The sequence below is a fragment of the Scyliorhinus canicula genome, chromosome 16, assembly GCF_902713615.1.
Source record: "Scyliorhinus canicula chromosome 16, sScyCan1.1, whole genome shotgun sequence".
Lineage (NCBI taxonomy): Eukaryota > Metazoa > Chordata > Chondrichthyes > Carcharhiniformes > Scyliorhinidae > Scyliorhinus > Scyliorhinus canicula.
The window spans coordinates 87,066,636-87,074,070 of record NC_052161.1 but is presented as its reverse complement, the minus strand read 5'-3'; positions in this window follow the sequence as shown (position 1 = coordinate 87,074,070).

Here is a 7,435-nt window from a genome sequence, read left to right as displayed (position 1 = left end):
TATAATCTGATTTTAGTGAGCTCTGTAATCAGATTTTAATGAGCTCTGTAATATGATTTTAATTAGCTCTATAATCAGATTTTAATGGGTCTTTAGGCTCCATAATCTGAGTTTAATGGGCTCTATAATCTGATTTTAATGGGCTCCATAATCTGATTTTAATGGGCTCTGTAATCGGATTTTTAGTGAGCTCCATAATCTGATTTAATGGGCTCTGTAATCGGTATTTTAATGGGTCTTTAGGCTCTATAATCAGATTTTAATGGGACTTTAGGCTCTATAATCTGATTTTAATGGCTCTATATGATTTTAATGTGCTCTGTAATATGATTTTAATGAGCTCTATAATCAGATTTTAATGGGTCTTTAGGCTCCATAATCTGAGTTTAATGGGCTCTATAATCTGATTTCAATGGGCTCAATAATCTGCTTTAAGTAGCCTTTATAATCTGATTTTAGTGAGCTCTATAATCAGATGTTAATGGGTCTTTAGGCTCCATAATCTGAGTTTAATGGGCTCTATAATCTGATTTCAATGGGCTCAATAATCTGCTTTAAGTAGTCTTTATAATCTGATTTTAGTGAGCTCTATAATCAGATTTTAATGGGACTTTAGGCTCTATAATCTGAATTTAATGGGCTCCATAATCCTATTTTAATGATCTCATAATCTGCTTTTAATGGTCTTGGCTCTATAATCTGATTTTAATGAGCTCTATAATAAATTTTAATGGGATTTTAGGCTCTATAATCTGATTTTAATGAGCTCTATTGTCAGATTTTAATGGGACTTTAGGCTCTATAATCTGATTTTAATGGGACTTTAGGCTCTATAATCTGATTTTAATGGGACTTTAGGCTCTATAATCTGATTATAATGGGACTTTAGGCTCTATAATCTGATTATAATGGGACTTTAGGCTCTATAATCTGATTATAATGGGACTTTAGGCTCTATAATCTGATTTTAATGGGACTTTAGGCTCTATAATCTGATTTTAATGGGACTTTAGGCTCTATAATCTGATTTTAATGGGACTTTAGGCTCTATAATCTGATTTTAATGGACCTTTAGGCTCTATAATCTGATTTTAATGGGACTTTAGGCTCTATAATCTGATTTTAATGGGACTTTAGGAGGCTTGGGCGGGAATTAAACCCGCGCTGCTGGCCTTGGTCTGCTTCACAAGCCAGTTATTTAGCCCACTGTGCTAAACCAGCCACTAATCTGATTTTAATGGGCTCTATAATCTGACTTTAAAGAGCTCTATAATCTAATTTTAAAGGGCTCTATAATCAGATTTTAATGGGTCTTTAGGCTCTAAAATCTGATTTTAATGGGTTCTATAATCAGATTTAAATGGGCTCTATAATCTGATTTTAATGGGCTCTATAATTTGATTTTAATGGGCTCTCTAATCTGATTGTAATGAGTTGTATAATCTGATTTTAATGGGTTTTGAGGGTGTGGTCTGGGGTTGGGAACTGGAGCAATAGGTCAGAAGGTGAAATAACAGAGAGGGAACTAGAGAATAGGGCCAGTAAGACTCAGAGGAAGGGAAGCAGGGAGATGTTGCTGAACACAGCTGTATTGGTGGTCTGAAGTTCACTTGTTTCAATATGAGAAGTATAACAGGTAAGGCCAATTAACCGTGGTGCTTGGATTGGTACTTGGAACTATGGGTGGCACAGTGGTTAGCACTGCTGTCTTACAGCGCCAATGTCCCAGGGTCAATCCCGGCCTTGGGTTACAGTTTATGTGGAGTTTTCACATTCTCCCCGTGTCCGCGTGGGTCTCACCCCCACAACCCAATAAGATATAGAGGGTAAGTGGATTGGCCATGCTAAATTGCCTCTTAATAGGAAAATAAAAATAATTGGATACTCTAAATTTAAAAAAATGTACTTGGAACTCTGCTGTTTTTGCCGTAATAGAGACTGGTTGAGGAGGGACAGGATTGGCAGATAAAGGTTCCAGGCATGATGGAGGGGGATGTAAAGGGCTGGGTGAAGGGGAGCGGGGGCGGGGGCGGGGGGGGGGGGGGGGGGTTCCCACTCTAGTTAAGGAGAATGTCACAGCTGTACTGCAGTAAGTCACCCTCGGAGGGCTCATGCAGCAAGGTAATATGGGTAGAGCTCAGGAGTAGGAAGGGTGCAGGTCACAATGTTGGGAATTTACTACAGGCCTCCCAACAATGAGCGGGAGATAGAGGAGCAGATGTATAGGCAGATGTTGGAATTCTATAAAAGCAACAGGGTTGTCGTGGTGGGTGATTTTAACTTCCCCTATATTGCTGGGACTCACTTAGTGCTAGATCTTCAATGGGGCAGAGTTTGTAAGGAGCATCCAGGAGGGCTTCTTGAAACATATGTAGATAGTCCAACTGAGGAAGAACATAAGAACTAGGAGCAGGAGTAGGCCATCTGGCCCCTCGAGCCTGCTCCGCCATTCAATTAGATCATGGCTGATCTTTTGTGGACTCAGCTCCACTTTCCGGCCCGAACACCATAACCCTTAATCCCTTTATTCTTCAAAAAACTATCTATCTTTACCTTAAAAACATGTAATGAAGGAGCCTCAACTGCTTCACTGGGCAAGGAATTCCATAGATTCACAACCCTTTGGGTGAAGAAGTTCCTCCTAAACTCAGTCCTAAATCTACTTCCCCTTATTTTGAGGCTATGCCCCCTAGTCCTGCTGTCACCCGCCAGTGGAAACAACCTGCCCGCATCTATCCTATCTATTCCCTTCATAATTTTAAATGTTTCTATAAGATCCCCCCTCATCCTTCTAAATTCCAACGAGTACAGTCCCAGTCTACTCAACCTCTCCTCATAATCCAACCCCTTCAGCTCTGGGATTACCTAGTGAATCTCCTCTGCACACCCTCAAGTGCCAGTACGTCCTTTCTCAAGTAAGGAGACCAAAACTGAACACAATACTCCAGGTGTGGCCGCACTAACACCTTATACAATTGCAACATAACCTCCCTAGTCCTTAAACTCCATCCCTCCTAGCAATGAAGGACAAAATTCCATTTGCCTTCTTAATCACCTGTGCACTTGTAAACCAACCTTCTGTGACTCATGCATCTAGCACACCCAAGTCTCTCTGAACAGCGGCATGCTTTAATATTTTATTCGTTTAAATAATATACCCGTTTGCTGTTATTCCTACCAAAATGGATAACCTCACATTTGTCAACATTGTATTCCATCTGCCAGACCCGAGCCCATTCACTTAACCTATCCAAATCCTCTGCAGACTTCCAGTATCCTCTGCACTTTTCGCTTTACCAACTCATCTTAGTGTCATCTGCAAACTTGGACACATTGCCCTTGGTCCCCAATTCCAAATCATCAATGTCAATTGTGAACATTGTGGGCCCAAACACGGATCCCTGAGGGACACCACTAGCTACTGATTGCCAACCAGAGAAACACCCATTATCCAACTCTTTGCTTTCTATTAATTAACCAATCCTCTATCCATGCTACTACTTTACCCTTAATGCCATGCATCTTTATCTTATGCAGCAACCTTTTGTGTGGCACCTTGTCAAAGGCTTTCTGGAAATCCAGATATACCACATCCATCGGCTCCCCGTATCTACTGCACTGGTAATGTCCTCAAAAAATTCCACTAAATTAGTTAGGCATGACCTGCCTTTAACGAACCCATGGTGCGTCTGCCCAATGGACAATTTCTATCCAGATGCCCTCGCTATTTCTTCCTTGATGATAGATTCCAGCATCTTCCCTATTACCGAAGTTAAACTCACTGGCCTATAATTTCCTGCTTTCTGCCTACCTCCTTTTTTAAACAGTGGCGTCACGTTTGCTAATTTCCAATCCACCGGGACCACCCCAGAGTCTAGTGAATTTCGGTAAATTATCACTAGTGCATCTGCAATTTCCCTAGCCATCTCTTTTAGCACTCTGGGATGCATTCCATCAGGGCCAGGAGACTTGTCTACCTTTAGCCCCATTAGCTTGCCCATCACTCCCTCCTTAGTGATAACAATCCTCTCAAGGTCCTCACCTGTCATAGCCTCATTTTTATCAGTCGCTGGCATGTTATTTGTGTCTTCCACTGTGAAGACCGACCCAAAAAACCTGTTCAGTTCCTCAGCCATTTCCTCATTTCCCATTATTAAAACTCCCTTCTCATCCTCTAAAGGACCAATATTTACCTTAGCCACTCTTTTTTGTCTTATATATTTGTAAAAACTTTTACTGTCTGTTTTTATATTCTGAGCAAGTTTACTCTCATACTCTATCTTACTCTTCTTTATAGCTTTTTTAGTAGCTTTCTGTTGCCCCCTAAAGATTTCCCAGTCCTCTAATCTCCCAGCAATCTTTGCCACTTATATGCTTTTTCCTTCAATTTGATACTCTCCCTTATTTCCTTAGATATCCACGGTCGATTTTCCCTCTTTCTTCCGTCCTTCCTTTTTGTTGGTAGAAACCTTTGCTGAGCACTGTGAAAATTGCTTGGAAGGTTCTCCACTGTTCCTCAACTGGTTCCACCATAAAGTCTTAGCTCCCAGTCTACCTTAGCTAGTTCTTCTCTCATCCCCTTGTAATCTCCGTTGTTTAAACACAAAACACTAGTATTGATTTTACTTTCTCACCCTCCATCTGTATTTTAAATTCCACCATATTGTGATCGGCTCCTTCCGAGAGGATCCCTAACTATGAGATCATGAATCAATCCTGTCTCATTACACAGACAAGATCTAGGACCGCTTGTTCCTCGTAGGTTCATTACATACTGTTCTAGGGAAACTATCGCGGATACATTCTATAAACTCCTCCTCACGGTTGCCCTGACCGACCTGGTTAAACCAATCGACATGTAGATTAAATCCCCCATGATAACTGCTGTACCATTTCTACATGCATCAGTTATTTCTTTGTTTATTGCCTGCCCCACCATATCGTTACTATTGGTGGCCGATAGACTACTCCTATCAGTGACTTTTTCGCCTTACTATTCCTGATTTCCACCCAAATGGATTCACCTTATCCTCCATAGCACCGATGTCATCCCTTACTATTGCCCGGATGTCATCCTTAAATAACAGAGCAACACCACCTCCTTACCATCCACTCTGTCCTTCCGAATAGTTTTGATACCCGCGGATATTTAACTCCCAGTCGTGACCATCCTTTAACCATGTTTCAGTAATGGCCACTAAATCATAGTCATTTACGATGATTTGTGCCACCAACTCATTTACTTTATTCCGAATACTACGAGCATTCAGGTAAAGTACACTTATGTTGGTTTTTTTACCTCTGTTTTGAATCTTACATCTCCAGTTTTTATTCCTTTTGTTTATTACTGGGCCTATTCACTGGGCTCCCCTCAGTCCTGTACCTTGTACTGTCGCCCTTATGGATTTCATGACTATGTCCTTCTCTGCCTTGCACTTTCCCCCTTACTTCCTTTTGTTTCTGTCCCTGTTTTACTACCTTCCAACTTCCAGCATTGGTTCCCATCCCCCTGCCACATTAGTTTAAACCCTCCCCAACAGCTCTAGAAAACACCCCTCCTAGGACATCGGTTCCAGTCCTGCCCAAGTGCAGACCGCCCGGTTTGTACTGGTCCCACCTCCCCCAGAACCGATCCCAATGCCCCAGGAATTTGAATCCCTCCCTCTTGCACCATCTCTCGAGCCACGCATTCATCCTATCTATCCTGACATTCCTACTCTGACTAGCTCGTGGCACTGGTAGCAATCCTGAGATTACTACCTTTGAGGTCCTACTTTTTAGTTTAACTCCTAACTCCCTGAATTCCGCTTGTAGGACCTCATCCCGTTTTTTACCTATATCGTTGGTGCCTATGTGCACCACAACAGCTGGCTGTTCACCCTCCCCCCCCCAGAATGTCCTGCAGCCGCTCCGAGACATCCTTGACCCTTGCACCAGGGAGGCAACATACCATCCTGGAGTCTCGATTGCGGCTACTCTTGACCTGGTATTGGGGAATGAGCCCGGCCAGGTGGCCGAAAGTTCAGTAGGAAGTCATTATGGGAACAGTGACCATAATTCAATGGTACTGTTGGATTAAGATAAGAGTAGTCCTCGGGCGAAGTTGCTAAATTAGGGGCAGGATGATTATAACAATATTAGGCAGGAACTGAAGAATCTAGATTGGGGTGAATGTTTAAGGGTAAATCAACATCTGACATGTGGGAGGCTTTCAAACGTCAGTTGATAGGAATTCAGGACCAGCATGTTCCTGTGAGGAAGAAGGTTAAGTTTGGCAAGTTTTGGGAACCTTGGATAACGAGGGACATTGTGAGCCTAGTCCAAACGAAAAGGGAAGCATTTGTAGGGGCTAGAAGGCTGGGATCAGACGAAACCCGGGAGGAGTATAAGAAAAGTAGGAAGGAACTTAAGCAAGGAGTCAGGAAAGCTAAAAGGGGTCACGAAAAGCCATTGGCAAATAGGATTAAGGAAAATCCCAAGACTTTTTATACATATATAAAGAGCAAGAGGGAGCCAGGGAAAGGATTGGGCCACTCATTTTTTAAAATAAATTTAGTGTACCCAATTTATATTTTCCAATTAAGGGGCAATTTAGCGTGGCCAATCCAGCTAGCTTGCACATCTTTGGGTTGTGGGGGCGAAACCCACACAAACACGGGGAGAATGTGCAAACTCCACACGGTCAGTGACCCAGAGCCGGGATCGAACCTGGGACCTCGACGTCGTGAGGCAGCAGGGCTAACCTACTGCGCCACCGGATTTGCCCACTCATGGACAGGGGAGGGAATCTATGCATGGAACCAGAGGAAATGGGAAATGTATTAAATGAGTACGACGCATCAGTACTCACCAAGTCTGGGGAAGGGTGGAGATAGTCTGGGTCACATTGAGATCAAAAAGGAGGCGTTTTGAAAAATATTAAGGTACTACATTTGAGTTCAACATTTTTTGCGAATAGCAAACATGTAAGAATTAAACTACACTCATTAACACTATCTCTATTTACTAACTACAACTATTAAAGGGCAGCACGATGGCTCAAGTGGTTAGCACTGCTGCCTCATGGCGCCAAGATCCCAGGCTCGATGCCGGCTCTGGGTCACTGTCCATGTGAAGTTTGCCCCCACAACCCAAACATGTGCAGGGTAGGTGAATTGGCCACGCTAAATTGCCCCTTAATTGGAAAAAATGAATTGGGTACTCTAAATTTTTTTAAAAGGTAGATAAATCCTCAGGGCCTGATGGGATCTACCCCAAAATACTGAGGGAGGGAAGGAAGGAAATTGCTGGGGCCTAGACAGAAATCTTTGTATCCTCACTGGCTTGAGGTCCCAGAGGACTGAAGAATAGCTAATGTTGTTCCTTTATTTAAGGGTAGCAAGATAAACTGGATAAACTGGTAGCAGGAAATTACAGGCCGGTGAGCCTTACGTCA